The sequence below is a fragment of the Gorilla gorilla genome, chromosome 2 (assembly GCF_029281585.2).
Source record: "Gorilla gorilla gorilla isolate KB3781 chromosome 2, NHGRI_mGorGor1-v2.1_pri, whole genome shotgun sequence".
Taxonomy (NCBI): Eukaryota; Metazoa; Chordata; class Mammalia; order Primates; family Hominidae; genus Gorilla; species Gorilla gorilla.
In genome coordinates this window covers 7,189,442-7,212,601 of record NC_086017.1, presented here as the reverse complement: position 1 = coordinate 7,212,601, position 23,160 = coordinate 7,189,442, and positions in this window count along the sequence as shown.

Here is a 23,160-nt window from a genome sequence, read left to right as displayed (position 1 = left end):
AGTCGTGTAGATATTTCCATGTTCCTACAGTTTTTGGTTTAGATATTTCCATGTTTACACAGACAGCGGTGTAGATATTTCCAAGTTTATGCAGATAGCGGTGTAGATATTTCCAGTTTTAGGCAGATAGCGGTGTAGATATTTCAATGTTTAAGCAGATAGCGTTGTAGATATTTCCATGTTCCTACAGAGGGGGGTGTAGATATTTACATGTTTATAGAGATGGCGGTTTAGACATTTCCACTTTCATACAGATGGCAGTGTAGATATTTCCATGTTTATACAGATAGCCGTGTAGATATTTCCGTCTTTATACACATAATGGTGTAGGTCTTTCCATGTTTTTAGAGATAGCGATGTAGATATTTCCATGTTTACACAGATAACGGTGTAGATATTTCCATGTTTACACAGATAACCGTGTAGATATTTCCATGTTTATACAGATGTATACAGATGACTCTGTAGATATTTCCATGTTTACAGAGATAGCGGTGTAGATATTTCCATGTTTACACAGATATCGGTGTAGATATTTCCATGTTTACACAGATAGCGGTGTAGATATTTCCATGTTCATACAGATAGCGGTGTAGATAATTCCATGTGTATACAGATAACGGTGTAGATATTTACATATTCCTACAGATGGCTGTGTAGATGTTTCCATGTTTGTACAGATAGCGGTGTAGATATTTCCATGTTTACACAGATAGTGGTGTAGATATTTCCATGTTTACACAGATAGCGGTGTAGATATTTCCATGTTTACACAGATAGCGGTGTAGATATTTCCAAGTTTATACAGATAGCGGTGTAGATATTTCCATGTGTATACAGATAACTGTGTAGATATTTACATGTTCCTACAGATGGCTGCGTAGATATTTCCATGTTTATACAGATAGCAGTGTAGATATTTACGTCTTTATACACATAATGCTTTAGATCTTTCCATGTTTTCAGAGATAGCGATGTAGATCTTTCCATGTTTACACAGATAGCGGTGTAGATATTTGAAATATTTATACAGATAGCAGTGTAGATATTTCCAAGTTTATAGAGATAGTGGTGTAGATATTTACATGTTCCTACAGATGGCTGTGTAGATATTTCCATGTTTATACAGATAGCGGTGTAGATATTTCCATGTTCATACAGATAGCTGTGTAGATATTTCCATGTTTATACAGATAGCTGTGTAGATATTTCCATGTTTATGGAGATAGTCGTGTAGATATTTCCATGTTCCTACAGTTTGTGGTTTTGATATTTCCATGTTTACACAGACAGCGGTGTAGATATTTCCAAGTTTATGCAGATAGCGGTGTAGATATTTCCACTTTTAGGCAGATAGCGGTGTAGATATTTCAATGTTTAAGCAGATAGCGTTGTAGATATTTCCATGTTCCTACAGAGGGGGGTGTAGATATTTACATGTTTATAGAGATGGCGGTTTAGACATTTCCACGTTCATACAGATGGCGATGTAGATATTTCCATGTTTATACAGATAGCGGTGTAGATATTTCCAGGTTTATACAGATAGCAGTGTAGATATCTCCATCTAAATACAGATGGCGGTGTAGATATTTGTATGTTAATACTGATGGCGGTGCAGATATTTCCATGTTCATACAGATGGCGGTGTAGATATTTCCATGTTCATACAGATAGCGATGTACATATTTCCATGTTTATACAGATTGCGGTGAAGTTGTATGCAAGTTTACACAGATAGCGGTGTAGATATTTCCATGTTCATAGAGATAGCGGTGTAGATACTTCCATGTTCATACAGATAGAGGGGATGATATTTCCATGTTCATACAGATAGTGGTGCTGATATTTCCATGTTTATACAGATAGCGGTGTAGATATTTCCACGTTTATACAGACAGCGGTGTAGATATTTCCATGTTTATACAGATAGCGGTGTAGGTATCTCCATCTTAATACAGTTGGCGGTGTAGATATTTATATGTTCATACAGATGGCGGTGCAGATATTTCCATGGTCATACAGATGGCGGTGTAGATATTTCCATGTTTATAGAGATAGCGGTGTAGTTATTTCCATGTGTAAAGAGATAGCTGTGTAGATATTTCCATGTATATGCAGATAGCTGTGTAGATATTTCCATTTTCATGCAGATAGCGGTTTAAATATTACCATGTTCAAACAGATAGCGTTGTAGATATTTCCATGTTCATACAGATAGCGGTGTAGATATTTCCATGTTTATACAGATAGGGGTGAAGTTGTATGCAAGTTTACACAGATAGCGGTGTAGATATTTCCATGTTCATACAGATAGCGGTGTAGATATTTAAATGCTCATCCAGAAGGCTGTGTAGATAAATCCATGTTCATACAGATAACGGTGTAGATATTTCCATGTCCATACAGATAGTGGTGTAGATATTTCCATGTTCATACTGATAGCGTTGTGGATATTTCCATGTTTATACAGATAGCGGTGTAGTTATTTCCAGGTTTATACAGATAGCGGTGTAGATATCTCCATCTTAATACAGATGGCGGTGTAGATATGTATATGTTCATACAGATGGCGGAGCAGATATTTCCATGTTCATACAGATGGCGGTGTGGCTACTTCCATGTTCATACAGATAGCAGTGTAGCTATTTCCATGTTCATGCATATAGCGGTGTAGATATTTCCATGTTCATCCATATGGCTGTGTAGATATATCCATGTTCATACAGATGGCGGTGAAGATATTTCCATGTTCATACAGATAGCGGTGTAGATATTTCCATGTTCATACAGATAGTGGTGTAGATATTTCCATGTTCATACAGATAGCGGTGAAGATATTTCCATGTTCAAACAGATAGCTGTGTAGATATTTCCATGTTCATACAGATAGCGGTGCTTATATTTCCTTGTTTATACAGGTAGCGGTGTAGATATTTCCATGTTTATACAGATAGCGGTGTAGATATTTCCATGTTTATACCGATAGCGGTGTAGATATTTCCATGTTCATCCAGATGGCTGTGTAGATATATCCATGTTCATACAGATGGCGGTGAAGTTATTTCCATGTTCATACAGATAGCGGTGTAGATATTTCCATGTTCATACAGATAGTGGTGTAGATATTTCCATGTTCATACAGATAGCGGTGTAGCTATTTCCATGTTTATAGAGATAGCGCTGTAGTTATTTCCATGTGTAAAGGGATAGCTTTGTAGATATTTCCATGTAAATGCAGATCGCTGTGTAGATATTTCCGTTTTCATGCAGATAGCGGTGTAGATATTTCCATGTTCAAACAGATAGCGGTGTAGATATTTCCACGTTCATACAGATAGCGGTGTAGATATTTCCATGTTTATACAGATAGTGGTGAAGATGTATGCATGTTTACACAGATAGCGGTGTAGATATTTCCACGTTCATGCAGATAGCGGTATACATATTACCATGTTCATCCAGATGGCTGTGTAGATATATCCATCTTCATACAGATGGCAGTGAAGATATTTCCATGTTCATACAGATAGCGGTGTAGTGATTTCCATGTGTAAAGAGATAGCTGTGTAGATATTTCCATGTATATGCAGATAGCTGTGTATATATTTCCATTTTCAAGCGGATAGCGGTTTAGATATTTCCATGTTCAAACAGATAGCGGTGTAGATATTTCCATGTTCATAGTGATAGCGGTGTAGATACTTCCAAGTTCATACAGATAGAGGGGCTGATATTTCCCTGTTCATACAGATAGCGGTGCTGATATTTACATGTTTATACAGATAGCGGTGTAGATATTTCCGTGTTTATACAGATAGCGGTGTAAATATTTCCATGTTTATACAGATAGCGGTGTAGATATCTCCATCTTAATACAGTTGGCGGTGTAGATATTTATATGTTCATACAGATGGCGGTGCAGATATTTCCATGTTCATACAGATGGCGGTGTAGATATTTCCATGTTTATTGACATAGCGGTGTATTTATTTCCATGTGTAAAGAGATAGCTGTGTAGATATTTCCATGTATATGCAGATAGCTGTGTAGATATTTCCATTTTCATGCTCATAGCGGTTTAGATATTTCCATGTTCAAACAGATAGCGGTGTAGATATTTCCACGTTCATACAGAAAGTGGTGTTGATATTTCCATGCTTATACAGATTGCGGTGAAGATGTATGCTTCTTTACACAGATAGCGGTGTAGATATTTCCATTTTCATGCAGATAGCGGTGTAGATATTTCCATGTTCATCCAGATGGCTGTGTAGATATTTCCATGTTCATACAGATAGCGGTGTAGATATTTCCATGTTCATACAGATAGCGGTGTAGATATTTCCATGTTCATACAGATAGCAGTGTAGGTATTTCCATGTTCATAGAGATAGCGGTGTAGACATTTCCATGTTCATACAGATAGCGGTGCTGATATTTCCATGTTTATACAGGTAGCGGTGTAGATATTTCCATGTTTATACAGAGAGCGGTGTAGATATCTCCAATCTTAATACAGATGGCGGTGTAGATATTTATATGTTCATACAGATGGCGGTGGAGATATTTCCATGTTCATACAGATGGCGGTGTAGATATTTCCGTGTTTATAGAGATAGCGGTGTAGTTATATCCTTGTGTAAAGAGATAGCTTTGTAGATATTTCCATGTATATGCAGATAGCTGTGTAGATATTTCTATTTTAATGCAGATAGCGGTTTAGATATTTCCATGTTCAAACAGATAGCGGTGTAGATATTTCCATGTTCATACAGATAGCATTGTAGATATTTCCATGTTTATACAGATAGCGGTGAAGATGTATGCATGTTTACACAGATAGAGGTGTAGATATTTCCATGTTCATACAGATCGCGGTGTAGATATTTCCATGTTCATCCAGATGGCTGTGTAGACATATCCATGTTCATACAGATGGCTTTGAAGATATTTCCATGTTCATACAGATAGCGGTGTAGACATTTCCATGTTCATAAGATAGCGGTGTAGATATTTCCATGTTCATACAGATGGCTGTGTTGATATATGCATGTTCATACAGATGGCGGTGAAGGTATTTCCATGTTCATACAGATAGCGGTGTAGATATTTCCATGTTCATACAGATAGCGGTGTAGATATTTCCATGTTCATACCGTTAGCAGTGCTGATATTTCCATGTTTATACAGGTAGCGGTGTAGATATTTCCCTGTTTATACAGATAGCTGTGTAGATATTTCTATGTTTATACAGATAGCGGTGTAGATATTTCCATGTTTATAGATATAGCGGTGTTGGTATTTCCATGTTTACACAGACAGCGGTGTAGATATTTCCATGTTTACACAGATAGCGGTGTAGATATTTCCATGTTAATAGAGATAGCGGTGTAGATGTTTCCATGTTTATAGAAATATCAGTGTAGATATTTCCAGGTTTATACAGAGCATAGTGTAGATATTTCCATGTTTATATAGATGGCTGTGTGGATATTTCCATGTTTATAGAGATAGCGGTGCAGATATCTCCATGTTTACACAGATAGCGGTGTAGATATTTCCATGTTTACACAGATAGCGGTGTAGATATTTCCATGTTCATACAGATAGCGGTGTAGATAATTCCATGTGTATACAGATAACTGTGTAGATATTTACATGTTCCTACAGATGGCTGCGTAGATATTTCCATGTTTATACAGATAGCAGTGTAGATATTTACGTCTTTATACACATAATGCTGTAGATCTTTACATGTTTTCAGAGATACCGGTGTAGATGTTTCCATGTTTACACAGATAGCGGTGTAGATATTTCCATATTTATACAGATAGCAGTGTAGATATTTCCATGTTTATAGAGATAGTGGTGTAGATATTTACATGTTCCTACAGATGGCTGTGTAGATATTTCCATGTTTATACAGATAGCGGTGTAGATATTTCCATGTTTATGGAGATAGTCGTGTAGATATTTCCATGTTCCTACAGTTTTTGGTTTAGATATTTCCATGTTTACACAGACAGCGGTGTAGATATTTCCAAGTTTATGCAGATAGCGGTGTAGATATTTCCACTTTTAGGCAGATAGCTGTGTAGATATTTCAATGTTTAAGCAGATAGCGTTGTAGATATTTCCATGTTCCTACAGAGGGGGGTGTAGATATTTACATGTTTATAGAGATGGCGGTTTAGACATTTCCACGTTCATACAGATGGCGGTGTAGATATTTCCATGTTTATACAGATAGCGGTGTAGATATTTCCGTCTTTATACACATAATGGTGTAGGTCTTTCCATGTTTTTAGTGTTAGCGATGTAGATATTTCCATGTTTACACAGATAACGGTGTAGATATTTCCATGTTTACACAGATAACGGTGTAGATATTTCCATGTTTATACAGATGTATACAGATGACTCTGTAGATTTTTCCATGTTTACAGAGATAGCGGTGTAGATATTTCCGTGTTTACACAGATATCGGTGTAGATATTTCCATGTTACACAGATAGCGGTTTAGATATTTCCATGTTCATACAGATAGCGGTGTAGATAATTCCATGTGTATACAGATAACGGTGTAGATATTTACATATTCCTACAAATGGCTGTGTAGATATTTCCATGTTTGTACAGATAGCAGTGTAGATATTTCCATGTGTAAAGGGATAGCTTTGTAGATATTTCCATGTAAATGCAGATAGCTGTGTAGATATTTCCGTTTTCATGCAGATAGCGGTGTAGATATTTCCATGTTCAAACAGATAGCGGTGTAGATATTTCCACGTTCATACAGATAGCAGTGTAGATATTTCCATGTTTATACAGATAGTGGTGAAGATGTATGCATGTTTACACAGATAGCGGTGTAGATATTTCCACGTTCATGCAGATAGCGGTATACATATTACCATGTTCATCCAGATGGCTGTGTAGATATATCCATCTTCATACAGATGGCAGTGAAGATATTTCCATGTTCATACAGATAGCGGTGTAGTGATTTCCATGTGTAAAGAGATAGCTGTGTAGATATTTCCATGTGTATGCAGATAGCTGTGTATATATTTCCATTTTCAAGCAGATAGCGGTTTAGATATTTCCATGTTCAAACAGATAGCGGTGTAGATATTTCCATGTTCATAGTGATAGCGGTGTAGATACTTCCAAGTTCATACAGATAGAGGGGCTGATATTTCCATGTTCATACAGATAGTGGTGCTGATATTTCCATGTTTATACAGATAGCAGTGTAGATATTTCCATGTTTATACAGATAGCGGTGTAAATATTTCCATGTTTATACAGATAGCGGTGTAGATATCTCCATCTTAATACAGTTGGCGGTGTAGATATTTATATGCTCATACAGATGGCGGTGCAGATATTTCCATGTTCATACAGATGGCGGTGTAGATATTTCCATGTTTATTGACATAGCGGTGTGTTTATTTCCATGTGTAAAGAGATATCTGTGTAGATATTTCCATGTATATGCAGATAGCTGTGTAGATATTTCCATTTTCATGCTCATAGCGGTTTAGATATTTCCATGTTCAAACAGATAGCGGTGTAGATATTTCCACGTTCATACAGAAAGCGGTGTTGATATTTCCATGCTTATACAGATTGCGGTGAAGATGTATGCTTCTTTACACAGATAGCGGTGTAGATATTTCCATGTTCATGCAGATAGCGGTGTAGATATTTCCATGTTCATCCAGATGGCTGTGTAGATATTTCCATGTTCATACAGATAGCGGTGTAGATATTTCCATGTTCATACAGATAGCGGTGTAGGTATTTCCATGTTCATAGAGATAGCGGTGTAGACATTTCCATGTTCATACTGGTAGCGGTGCTGATATTTCCATGTTTATACATGTAGCGGTGTAGATATTTCCATGTTTATACAGAGAGCGGTGTAGATATCTCCAATCTTAATACAGATGGCGGTGTAGATATTTATATGTTCATACAGATGGCGGTGGAGGTATTTCCATGTTCATACAGATGGCGGTGTAGATATTTCCGTGTTTATAGAGATAGCGGTGTAGTTATATCCTTGTGTAAAGAGATAGCTTTGTAGATATTTCCATGTATATGCAGATAGCTGTGTAGATATTTCTATTTTCATGCAGATAGCGGTTTAGATATTTCCATGTTCAAACAGATAGCGGTGTAGATATTTCCATGTTCATACAGATAGCGTTGAAGATATTTCCATGTCCATCCAGATGGCTGTGTAGTCATATCCATGTTCATACAGATGGCGGTGAAGATATTTCCATGTTCATACAGATAGCGGTGTAGATATTTCCATGTTCATAAGACAGCGGTGTAGATATTTCCATGTTCATACAGATGGCTGTGTTGATATGTGCATGTTCATACAGATGGCGGTGAAGGTATTTCCATGTTCATACAGATAGCGGTGTAGATATTTCCATGTTCATACAGATAGCGGTGTAGATATTTCCATGTTCATACCGTTAGCGGTCCTGATATTTCCATGTTTATACAGGTAGCGGTGTAGATATCTCCCTGTTTATACAGATAGCTGTGTAGATATTTCTATGTTTATACAGATAGCGGTGTAGATATTTCCATGTTTATACAAATAGTGGTGTAGATATCTCTTTCTTAATACAGATGGCGGTGTAGATATTTCCATGTTCATACAGATGACGGTGTAGATATTTCCATGTTTATAGAGATAGCGCTGTAGTTATTTCCATGTGGAAAGAGATAGCTTTGTAGATATTTCCATGTATATGCAGATAGCTGTGTAGATATTTCCATTTTCATGCAGACAGCGGTGTAGATATTTCCATGTTCAAACAGATAGCGGTGTAGATATTTCCATGTTCATCCAGAGGGCTGTGTCGATATATCCATGTTCATACAGATGGCTGTGTAGATATATCCATGTTCATACAGATGGCGGTGAAGGTATTTCCATGTTCATACAGATAGCGGTGTAGATATCTCCATGTTCATACAGATAGCGGTGTAGATATTTCCATGTTCATACAGATAGCTTTTTAGATATTTCCATGTTCAAACAGATAGCGGTGTAGATACTTCCATGTTCATACAGATAGCGGTGTAGATATCTCTATGTTCATACAGATAGCGGTGTAGATATTTCCATGTTCATACAGATAGCGGTGTAGATATTTCCATGTTCAAACAGATAGCGGTGTAGATATTTCCAAGTTCATACAGATAGCCGTGTTGATATTTCCATGCTTATACAGATAGCGGTGAAGATGTATGCATGTTTACACAGATAGCGGTGTAGATATTTCCATTTTCATGCAGATAGCGGTGTAGATAATTCCATGTTCATCCAGATGGCTGTGTAGATATATCCATGTTCATAGAAATAGCGGTGTAGATATTTCCATGTTCCTACAGATAGTGGTGTAGATATTTCCATGTTCATACAGATAGCAGTGTAGCTATTTCCATGTTCATACAGATAGCGGTGTAGATATTTCCATGTTCATAGAGATAGCGGTGTAGATATTTTCATTTTCATACAGATAGCGGTGCTGATATTTCCATGTTTATACAGGTAGCGGTGTAGGTATTTCCATGTTTATACAGATAGCGGTGTAGGTATTTCCATGTTTATACAGATAGCGGTGTAGATATTTCCAAGTTTATACAGATAGCGGTGTAGATATCTCCATCTTAATACAGATGGCGGTGGAGATATTTATATGTTTATACAGATGGCGGTGCAGATATGTCCATGTTCATACAGATGGCGGTGTAGATATTTCCGTGTTTATAGAGATAGTGGTGTAGTTATTTCCATGTGTAAAGAGATAGCTTTGTAGATATTTCCATGTATATGCTGATAGCTGTGTAGATATTTCTATTTTCATGCAGATAGCGGTTTAGATATTTCCATGTTCATACAGATAGCGGTGTAGATATTTCCATATTCATACAGATAGCGTTGTAGATATTTCCATGTTTATACAGATAGCGGTGAAGATGTATGCTTGTTTACACAGATAGCGGTGTAGATATTTCCATGTTCATACAGATAGCGGTGTAGATATTTCAATGTTCATTCAGATAGCGGTTTAGATATTTCCTTCTTAATACAGATGGCGGTGTAGATATTTATATGTTCATACAGATGGTGGTGCAGATATTTCCATGTTCATACAGATGGCGGTATAGTTATTTCCATGTGTAAAGAGATATCTGTGTAGATATTTCCATGTATATGCAGTTATCTGTGTAGATATTTCTATTTTCATGCAGATAGCGGTTTAGATATTTCCATGTTCGTACAGATAGCGGTGTAGATATTTCCATGTTCATACAGATAGCGTTGTAGATATTTCCATGTTTATACAGATAGCGGTGAAGATGTATGCATGTTTACACAGATAGCGGTGTAGATATTTCCATGTTCATACAGATAGCGGTGTAGATATTTCAATGTTCATACAGATAGCGGTTTAGATATTTCCTTCTTAATACAGATGGCAATGTAGATATTTATATGTTCATACAGATGGTATTGCAGATATTTCCATGTTCATACAGATGGCGGTGTAGATATTTCCATGTTTATAGATATAGCGGTGTAGTTATTTCCATGTGTAAAGAGATAGCTGTGTAGATATTTCCATGTATATGCAGATAGCTTTGTAGATATTTCCATTTTCATGCAGATAGCGGTGTAGATATTTCCATGTTCAAACAGATAGCGGTGTAGGTATTTCCATGTTCATACAGATAGCACTTTAGATATTTCCATGTTTATACAGATAGCGGTGAGGATGTATGCATGTTTACACAGATAGCGGTGTAGATATTTCCATGTTCATACAGATAGCGGTGTAGATATTTCAATGTTCATCCAGATGGCTGTGTAGATATATCCATGTTCCTACAGATGGCGGTGAAGATATTTCCATGTTCATACAGATAGCGGTATAGTTATTTCCATGTGTAAAGAGATAGCTGTGTAGATATTTCCATGTATATGCAGATAGCGGTGTAGTTATTTCCATTTTCATGCAGAGAGCGGTGTAGATATTTCCATGTTCAAACAGATAGCGGTGTAGATATTTCCATGTTCATACAGATAGCGGTGTAGATATTTCCATGTTCATACAGATAGCTGTGTAGATATTTCCATGTGCATACAGATAGCGGTGTAGATATTTCCATGTTCATACAGATAGCAGTGCTGATATTTCCATGTTTATACAGGAAGCGGTGTAGATATTTCCACGTTTACAGATAGCGGTTTAGATATTTCCTTCTTAATACAGATGGCGGTGTAGATATTTTATGTTCATACAGATGGCGGTGTAGATATTTCCATGTTGATACAGATAGCGGTGTAGATATTTCCATGTTCATACAGATAGCGGTGCTGATATTTCCATGTTTATACAGGCAGCGGTGTAGATATTTCCATGTTTATACAGATAGCGGTTTAGATATTTCCTTCTTAATACAGATGGCGGTGTAGATATTTATTTGTTCATACAGATGGCGGTGCAGATATTTCCTTGTTCATACAGATGGCGGTGTAGATATTTCCATGGTTATAGATATAGCGGTGTAGTTATTTCCATGTGTAAAGAGATAGCTGTGTAGATATTTCCATGTATATGCAGATAGCTTTGTAGATATTTCCATTTTCATGCAGATAGCGGTGTAGATATTTACATGTTCAAACAGATAGCGGTGTAGATATTTCCATGTTCATTCTGACAGCTTTGTAGATATTTCCATGTTCATACAGATAGCGGTGTAGATATTTCCATGTTCATACAGATAGCGGTGTAGATATTTCCATGTTCATACAGATAGCGTTGCTGATATTTCCATGTTTATACAGGTAGCAGTGTAGATATTTCCATGGTTATACAGATAGCGGTGTAGATATTTCCCTGTTTATACAGATAGCAGTGTAGATATTTCCATGTTTATTCAGATAGCGGTGTAGATATATCCATCTTAATACAGATGGCGGTGTAGATATTTATATGCTCATACAGATGGCGGTGCAGATATTTCCATGTTCATACAGATGGCGGTGTAGATATTTCCATGTTTATACAGATAGCGGTGTAGTTATTTCCATGTGCAAAGAGATAGCTGTGTAGATATTTCCATGTATATGAAGATAGCAGTGTAGATATTTCCATTTTCATGCAGATAGCGGTGTAGATATTTCCATGTTCAAACAGATAGCGGTGTAGATATTTCCATGTTCATACAGATAGCGGTGTAGATATTTCCATGTTCATACAGATAGCGGTGTAGATATTTCCATGTTTATACAGATAGCGGTGAAGATCTATGCATGTTTACACATATAGCGGAGTAGATATTTCCATGTTCATCCAGATGGCTGTGTAGATATTTCCATGTTCATACAGATAGCGGTGTAGCTATTTCCATGTTCATACAGATAGCGGTGTAGATATTTCCATGTTCATACAGATAGCGGTGTAGATATTTCCATGTTCATACAGATAGCGGTGCTGATATTTCCATGTTTATACAGGCAGCGGTGTAGATATTTCAATGTTCATACAGATTGCGGTGTACATATTTCAATGTTCATATAGATAGCGGTTTAGATATTTCCTTCTTAATACAGATGGTGGTGTAGATATTTATATGTTCATACAGATGGCAGTGCAGATATTTCCATGTTCATACAGATGGCGGTGTAGATATTTCCATGTTTATAGAGATAGGGGTGTACTTATTTCCATGTGTTAAGAGATAGCTGTGTAGATATTTCCATGTGTATGCAGATAGCTGTGTAGATATTTCCATATTCATGCAGACAGCGGTGTAGATATTTCCATGTTCAAACAGATAGCGGTGTAGATATTTCCATGTTCATACAGATAGCGGTGTAGATATTTCCATGTTCATACTGATAGCGGTGTAGATATTTCCATGTTCATACAGATAGCGGTGTAGATAATTCCATGTTCATACAGATAGCGGTGCTGATATTTCCATGTTTATACAGGTAGTGGTTTAGATATTTCCATGTTTATACAGATAGCGGTGTAGATATTTCCATGTATATACAGATAGCGGTGTAGATATTTCCATGTTTATACAGATAGCAGTGTAGTTATCTCCATCTTAATACAGATGGCGGTGTAGATATTTATATGTTCATACAGATGGCGGTGCACAAATTTCCATGTTCATACAGATGGCGGTGTAGATATTTCCATGTTCATACAGATAGCGGTGTAGTTATTTCCATATGTAAAGAGATAGCTGTGTAGATATTTCCATGTATATGCAGATAGCAGTGTAAATATTTCCATTTTCATGCAGATAGCGGTGTAGATATTTCCATGTTCAAACAGATAGCGGTGTAGATATTTCCATGTTCATACAGATAGCGGTGTAGATATTTCCATGTTCATACAGATAGCGGTGCAGATATTTCCATGTTTATACAGATAGCCGTGAAGATCTATGCATGTTTACACAGATAGCAGAGTAGATATTTCCATGTTCATCCAGATGGCTGTGTAGATATTTCCATGTTCATACAGATAGCGGTGTAGCTATTTCCATGTGTAAAGAGATAGCTGTGTAGATATTTCCATGTATATGCAGATAGCAGTGTAGATATTTCCATTTTCATGCAGATAGCGGTGTAGATATTTCCATGTTCAAACAGATAGCGGTGTAGATATTTCCATGTTTATACAGATAGCGGTGAAGATGCATGCATGTGTACACAGATAGCGGTGTGGATATTTCCACCTTCATCCAGAGGGCTGTGTAGATATATCCATGTTCATACAGATAGCGGTGTAGATATTTCCATGTTCATACAGATAGCGGTGTAGATATTTCCATGTTTATGCAGATGGCGGTGTAGATATTTACATGTTTATAGAGTTGGCGGTCCTGATATTTCGATGTTTATAGAGATAGTGTTGTAGCTATTTCCAAGTTTATAGAGACTGCGGTGTAGATATTTCCATGTTTATAGAGATGGTGGTGTAGATGTTTCCATGTTTATACAGATGGAGGTGTAGATATTTCCATGTTTATAGAGATGGCGGTGTAGATATTTCCATGTTTATTCAGATGACGGTGAAGATATTTCCATGTTTATGCAGATGGCGGTGTAGTTATTTCCATGTTTATACAGATGGCGATGTAGATATTTCCAAGTTTATAGAGATAGCAGTGTAGTTATTTCCAACTTTATAGAGATAGCGGTGTAGATATTTCCACGTATATGGAGATAGCTGTGTAGATATTTCCATGTTCATATAGATAGCGGTGTAGATATTTCCATGTTCGTACAGATAGCGGTGTTGATATTTCCATGTTTATAGAGATAGCGGTGTAGATATTTCCATGTTTATAGAGATAGCGGTGAAGATATTTCCATGTTTACACAGAGAGCCGTGTGGATATTTCCATATTTATACAGACAGCGGTGTAGATATTTCCATCTTTATGGAGATAGCGGTGCAGTTATTTCCAAGTTTATACAGATTGCGGTGTAGATATTTGCATTTTTATTTAGATAGCGGTGAAGATATTTCCATGTTTATACAGATAGCGGTGTAGATATTTCCATGTTTATCCAGATAGCAGTGTAGATACTTCCATGTTCATACAGATAGCGGTGTAGGTATTTCCATGTTCATACTGATAGTGGTGTAGATATTTCCATGTTCATACAGATAGCGGTGTAGATATTTTCATGTTCATTCCGATAGCGGTGTAGATATTTCCATGTTCATACAGATAGCGGTTTAGATATTTCCATGTTCATACACACAGCGGTGTAAATAATTCCACCTTTATAGAGATGGTGGTGTAAATATTTCTATGTTCATACAGAAGGAGGTGTAGATATTTACATGTTTATAGAGATGGCAGTGTAGATATTTTCTGGTTTATACAGATAGCGGTGTAGATATTTCCAAGTTTATAGAGAAAGCGGTGTAGTTATTTCCAACTTTATAGTGATGGCGTTGTAGATATTTCCATGTATATGCAGATTGCTGTGTAGATATTTCCATGTTCATACAGATAGAGGTGTAGATATTTCCATGTTTATACAGATAGCGGTGTAGATATTTCCATGTTTATACAGATGGCAGTGTAGATATTTCCATGTTCATACAGATAGCGGTATAGATATTTCCATGTTCATACAGATAGCGGTGTAGATATTTCCATGTTGATAGAGATAGCGGTGTAGATATTTCCATGTTCATACAGATAGCGGTGTAGATAATTCCACCTTCATAGAGAGGGCGGTGTAGATATTTCTCTGTTCATACAGATGGCGGTGTAGATATTTACATGTTTATAGAGATGGCGGTCTAGATATTTTCTGGTTTATACAGATGCGGTGTAGATATTTCCATGTTTATAGATATAGCGGTGTAGATATTTCCAATTTTATACAGATAGCATTGTAGGTAATTCCATGTTCATACAGATAGCGGTGTAGATATTTCCACGTTTATAGATATAGCGGTGTAGTTATTTCCATGTTTATACAGATTGCGGTGAAGATATTTTCATGTTTACACAGAAAGCCGTGTGGATATTTCCATGTTTATACAGATGGCGGTGTAGATATTTCCAAGTTTATGCAGATAGCGGTGCAGATATTTCCATGTTTATACAGATAGCGGTGTAGATATTTCCATGTTCATATAGATAGCGGTGTAGATATTTCCATGTTCATACAGATAGCGGTGTAGATATTTCCATGTTCATACCGATAGCGGTGTAGATATTTCCATGTTCATACAGATAGCGGTTTAGATATTTCCATGTTCATACAGATAGTGGTGTAAATAATTCCACCTTTATAGAGATGGCGGTGTAAATATTTCCATGTTCATACAGATGGCGGTGTAGATATTTACATTTTTATAGAGATGTCAGTGTAGATATTTTCTGGTTTATACAGATAGCGGTGTAGATATTTCCAAGTTTATAGAGATAGCGTTCTAGATATTTCCATGTTTATACAGATAGCGGTGTAGATATTTCCATGTTTATAGAGATGGCGGTGTAGATATTTCCATGTTTTTACAGATAGCGTTGTAGATATTTCCATGTTTATACAGAAAGCGGTGTAGATATTTCCATGTTTACACAGATAGCGGTGTAGATATTTCCATGTTTATGCATATGGCGGTGTAGATATTTACATGTTTATAGAGTTGGCGGTCTAGATATTTCGATGTTTATAGAGATAGTGGTGTAGTTATTTCCAAGTTTATAGAGACTGCGGTGTAGATATTTCCATGTTTATACAGATAGCGGTGTAGATATTTCCATGTTTATAGAGATAGTGGTGTAGTTATTTCCATGTTTATACAGATAGCGGTGAAGATATTTCCATGTTTACACAGATAGCCGTGTGGATATTTCCATGTTTATACAGATAGCGGTGTAGGTATTTCCAAGTTTATGCAGATAGCGGTGCAGATATTTCCATGTTCATACAGATTGCGGTGTAGATATTTCCATGTTCATACAGATAGCGGTGTAGATATTTCCATGTTCATACAGATAGCGGTGTAGATATTTCCATGTTCATACATATAGCGGTGTAGATATTTCCATGTTCATACAGATAGCGTTGTAGTTATTTCCATGTTCATACAGATAGCGGTGTAGATATTTCCATGTTCATACAGATAGCGGTTTAGATAGTTCCATGTTCATACAGATAGCGGTGTAAATAATTCCACCTTTATAGAGATGGCGGTGTAAATATTTCTATGTTCATACAGATGGCGGTGTAGATATTTACATGTTTATAGAGATGGCAGTCTAGATATTTCCTGGTTTATACAGATAGCGGTGCAGATATTTCCAAGTTTATAGAGATAGCGTTGTAGATATTTCCATGTTTATACAGATAGCGGTGTAGATATTTCCATGTTTATACAGATGGCGGTGTAGATATTTCCATGTTTATACAGATAGCGGTGTAGATATTTCCATGTTTATACTGATAGCGGTGTGGATATTTCCATCTTAATACAGATGGCGGTGTAGATATTTCCATGTTCATACAGATGGTGGTGCAGATATTTCCATGTTCATTCAGATGGCGATGTAGATATTTCCAAGTTTATAGAGATAGCGGTGTAGATATTTGCACGTAAATGCAGATAGCTGTGTTGATATTTCCATGTTCATACAGATAGCACTGTAGATATTTCCATGATCATACAGATAGCGGTGTAGATAATTCCATGTTCATACAGATATCGGTGTAGATATTTCCATGTTCATACAGATAGCGGTGTAGATATTTCCATGTTCATACAGATAGTGGTGTAGATAATTCCACCTTCATAGAGAGGGCGGTGTAGATATTTCTATGTTTATACAAATGGAGGTGTTGGTATTTACACGTTTATAGAGATGGCGGTCTGGATATTTTCTGTTTTATTCAGATAGCGGTGTAGATATTTCCATGTTCATACAGATAGCGGTGTAGATATTTCCACGTTTATAGGGACGGTGGTGTAGATATTTCCATGTTCATACAGATGGCGCTGTAGATATTTCCATGTTTATAGAGATGGCGGTGTAGATATTTCCATGTTTATACAGATGGCGGTGTAGATATTTCCATGTTTATAGAGATGGCGGGGTAGATATTTCCGGGTTCATACTGATAGCAGTGTAGATATTTCCATGTTCATACAGATAGCGGTGTAGATATTTCCATGTTCCTGTAGATAGCGGTGTAGATATTTCCATGTTCATACAGATAGCGGTGTAGGTATTTCCATGTTCATACAGATAGCGGTGTAGATATTTCCATGTTCATACAGATAGCGGTTTAGATATTTCCATGTTCATACAGATATCGGTGTAAATAATTCCACCTTTATAGAGATGGCGGTGTAAATATTTCTATATTCATACAGATGGCGGTGTAGATATTTACATGTTTATAGAGATGTCAGTCTAGATATTTTCTGGTTTATACAGATAGCGGTGAAGATATTTCCAAGTTTATAGAGATAGCGTTGTAGATATTTCCATGTTTATACAGATAGCGGTGTAGATATTTCCATGTTTATACAGATGGCGGTGTAGATATTTCCATGATTATACAGATAGCGGTGTAGATATTTCCATGTTTATAAAGATAGCGGTGTAGATATTTCCATCTTAATACAGATGGCGGTGTAGGTATTTCCATGTTCATACAGTTCATGTGTTTATTGGCCGCATAAATGTCTTCTTTTGAGAAGTGTCTGTTCATATCCTTTTCCCACTTTTTGATCGGTTTGTTTTTTTCTTGTAAATTTGTTTAAGTTCCTTGTAGATTCTGCATATTAACCCTTTGTTAGATGGAGAGATTGCAAAAATTTTCTCCCACTCTGTAGGTTGTGTGTTCACTCCGATGATAGTGTCTTTTGTTGTGCAGAAGCTATCTTTAGTTTAATTAGATCCCGTTTCTCAATTTTGGCTTTTGTTGCCACTGCTTTTGGTGTTTTAGTCATGAAGTCTTTGCCTATGCCTATGTTCTGAATGGTATTGGCTAGGTTTTCTTCTAGAGTTGTTATGGTTTTAGATCTTATGTTTAAGTCTTTAATCCATCTTGAGTTAATTATTTTATAAGGTGTAAGGAAGGGGTCCAGTTTCAGCTTTCTTCATATGGCTAGCCAGTTTTCCCATCACCATTGATTAAGTAGTCAATCTTTCCCCATTGTTTGTTTTCATCAGGTGTGTCAGAGATATGTTGTATATTTCATGGTACAATGCCTTCTGTCAATGGGGAAAAATAACAAGCATATATGGGATGAATGAAGTCTGCTATGGTTAAGGTTGAGAATATTTACTGATCCTTGAGTTCAGTCTCCAGGAATGTTGGAAATAGAGAATGGAGATAATGGAGATAAAGAAAAGTTCTGAAAATGACACTTCCCATAGTGTCAAAATTGTGATCTATTGGAGAATTCTCTGATACATCAAAATCTCTGTTTATACTGATGTTTGTTATTGTGTATGAGCATATCTTTATCAGGTGTAGGCTATTTCTATACTTTCATGTCTTTAAATCAATGTTTCTATTCACATATGTATATGTGCAAATAGAAGCATGTTAATATTATATATATATTTTCTGTCATTACCATGATTGCTATGATTATCATTAGCATGTATTATTAGTGTGACCGAAGTATCATCAGTATCAGTTTCTTTTTAACTGCAGTGCTCCTGTAATGCTTCATTTCTACAGAGCCAACCTACACCCACCGTTTCCCTGACTATAACTTTACCTAAAGTATAAGCCCTTATAAAGCCATGAAAGCCTACCGAGAATTGTCAAAGAAGCTAGGCAGCAGCCAGGCTCTGCCTTAGGAAAAGACTTTACTTTTTATTATCATGTGCAGTACTTAACTACTTGTTTTGACCTCTAAGATTTTGCTCTCCTATATTTCTATCCCCTGGCTTTCTGATATTTCATGTGATTATATTTGAATTTTTAACCTTGCTTTTCTTTTTGGAATCTCTGATATCTCTGCTGCCACAGGTAATGACAGGTTCCTCTCTAACTGTTGGTGTTATCCCTGGTCAGATTATTACTGATGACAGAAGTAGATGTTTTACGTGGATTCTCTCGATATCAGAAACAAATACAGAGATCACAACTCAAAAATGACAGACTGATAAACATTATGAACTTAGATGCAACATTCTTAATACAATATTAGCAAGTCGAGTCTAGGAATATTTAAAAATGATCATGTGTTTTAACCAAGTGGGGTATATCTCAAGTTGGTTTCAACAACTGAAAATCTACCATGCTGACAGAAAAAAGAAAAATCACGTGACACTCTCAATAGATGCAAAAAAGGAATTTACAAAATGTAACACATTTTTTAAATTAAAAACTCCCAGCAAACTGAGGATAGAAAAGTACATTTTCAAACTGATTATGTGTTTACAAAAAATCTATAGCAAACATCTTACTTAAAATGGTGAAAGCCTTAATACTTTCTACATAAGATTATGAAAAATACAATGATGTCCTCTCTCACTAGTTCTTTAAAGTATTGCATTCAATATTAAATAAGTGGAAATATATACCAAGTTCATTGATAAATATTTAATACTTATGAGATGATAATTCTCCTGAAATTGATCTCTAGATTCAGTGGAATTCCCATGAAACCTTATAGGTCCTTTTGGATAAATTACAAAACTGATTCTAAAACAGGGAGAAAGAAAGAAGGGAAGGAAGGAGGAATGGACAGAAAGAAGAAAGAAATAAAGAGAAAAGAAAAGAAAATAAGAAATAAGTGACACCCAAGTTGGGAAGAAAGAAAAATACTATTCTCACGTGATGTAAACATATACATAGAAAATCCTTAGGCATCTGCAGAAGTGTGCTAGAGGTATGAAGTGAATTTAACAAAGTTGTAGGATGAAAGATCAATAAATAAAATCAATTGTGTTTCTATACACAATCAACACCAATTAGAAAATAAAATTATGTAAGCAATTTAACTTATAAGAGCCTCAAAAATAATAAAATAATTCAGAATAAATTTAATAAAAGGTATGCTGATCCAAAATTTCTAAATCACTAATACGAGAGATTGAATAGGTAGAAATATGTATCAAGTTCATTGGTAAATATACATGTCATACTTATTAGATGATAATTCTTCTGAAACTGATCTCCAGATTTGGCACAATCCCAATCAAACCTATAGGCCTTTTTGGAGAAATTACAAAGCTGATTCTAATTTTTTTTTTAAATGTGGAAGTCCTAGAATAGCCAGAGCATGTTTTAGAAAGAAGAATAAAGTTGGAAAACTTTCCAAATTTCAAGACATATTGTAAAGCTACACTAACCAGTACAGTAAACTTACTGGCATGAAGAAGACATATATATCAGTGAAACAGAATAAATAATTTAGAAATATATCCAGCCTTACATGGCCAAAGTTGCCAAAATAATTCATTAAGGAAATCAATGTCTTTATAAAGATGGTACTAATAAAATTGGATATTAAATGGAGAATATGAACTTCAGAATTACCTCACACCATATCCTCAAATTAACTCAACATGTATTTTATACATAATGTAAATATAAATAGTGTAAAGCTTACTGAATAGGAAAAATTTTTAATAATCTTACTATAGCTAAAAATTTTTTAGATAAGAAAAGGATGGATGAAAATGGAAAAAAATAGTAAGTTGGACTTCATGAAATTAAGACTTTTGCAATTTAAAACATAGCATCAAAAAATGAAAAGGCAAACCACAGATTGGGACAGAATAATTTTAAATATGTCTGATAAAGAACTTTCATCTAGAATGTACACATAACTAAAAAACTAAATAACAAAACACAAATAACTCATTTAACATAATATTTTGACCTAAATGGGCCAAATACTTGTACAGATATTTTAATTTAAAAAGAGATGATGTCCAATACACAAATGAAAAGATACTTAACATTACCCGTCATCAGGGAAATGCAAGCTAAAACCACATTGAGGTACCACTGTACACCCACTGGAGTGGCTGACACGAGCAGAACTGACCATACCACATGATGTGAAGAATTGCTATTCACACCTGGCTAGTGGGACTTCAAAATGGTACAGACATTCTGGAAAGCAGTTTGGCAGTTTCTTTTAATGTTAAACTTAGTACTGATCATATAGCCAAATAATTCCACTGCCACTCAAAATAAATAAAAACATATCCGTACCAAGCCTCATCCTTGAAGTTCATAGCAGATGTGTCCATCAACTTGTAAATGGATAAACCAGTTGTAGATGGAGTACCACTCAACAATAAAAAGGAGCAAACTGGTACAACAGCAATATAAATGAATATCAAAAGCATTATGCTCAGTGAAAGAAGCTAGACATGAAAGACACCAATGTATCATTCCACTAATAGGATACTCTAGAAAATGCAAACTGTAGAAGCAGAAGCAGATTAGTGGTTGCCTGTGTTCAGGAATGGAGAAAAGATCAAATGCAAAACAGCAAAAGAAAACATTTTGTGATGATGCAGATTTTCTGTATCTTGATCATGATTGTGGTCAAATGATGATATTCATCTGCCATAACCCATTAAATTGCACATTGAAAAGGGTGAATTTTACTGTGTGTACATTATACTTAAATGGAGCTGTAAATATGTTTGGAGCTTATCTGTGAACATTAGTTGCAGAGCAGGAGTTATTTTTATAGAGTGGAAATCTGCTGAGTGCCAACTTGAGAAGGGTTGAAAAAAATTACAACCTTCTTCCTACACATTTCAGTTAGAACACTCTTAGGATGTCGTTACAGCTGCGCTCTATATTGGAGTCTCTGATGAAATCACATGTCTAACAATCTCAGCATGCCTTTAATCAACAGAATACACACGTGTTTTCTTTTTTTTACTATAAAGGATATACCAAACAACTTTTTCAAGACTTTACTTCAAAAAGGCACGTAGTTTTGCAACATTTTTGGTAAGTCTTTAATTATTTCAAAATGAAAAATTGAAAATAAAATGCAATTATTTACTCAGGCCCCCCACAAAAAAGGCCTGTACGGGGAATGCATGTGGTGTGTGTGTGTGTGTGTGTGTGTGTAAGTGTGTGATTTGAAGAATTGAAAAAATTTTAGTGGGGTTTTGTAGCATCACTTTGATAGCATCCTGTAATTTTGAATTGTGTTAGAAATAAAAATAAAGTGAATACACTGATAAAAGAATTTGAAAAGAATTTGCATTATTGCCTAAATTATGTGTGGTTTCCACAGTGGCATGAATCGAGCATCTTTAACCTACATAACAATATATCAGAATGTATTAGGTAAAAAATAAGTAAACTAGTATAACAAAGTTAAATATTTCTAAAGGAAAATTATAGCTTTATTTTTTTTCCTGAAATGTTTTGAGGAGATATTTACACCGAAAGATATTATCATTGATCAATGAAACTTTTTCAGAATTTGCTTGTGTCCCACCAATATTTGATTAGATAGTGCTTCTGTGAGTTCCATTTCATTAATTTAGCATTGACAGGAGAGAAGGCAATGGCTCTGCAGCCTCTCTCGGTGTGGCATGATCCTGGTTCCGCTGGCTGATCTC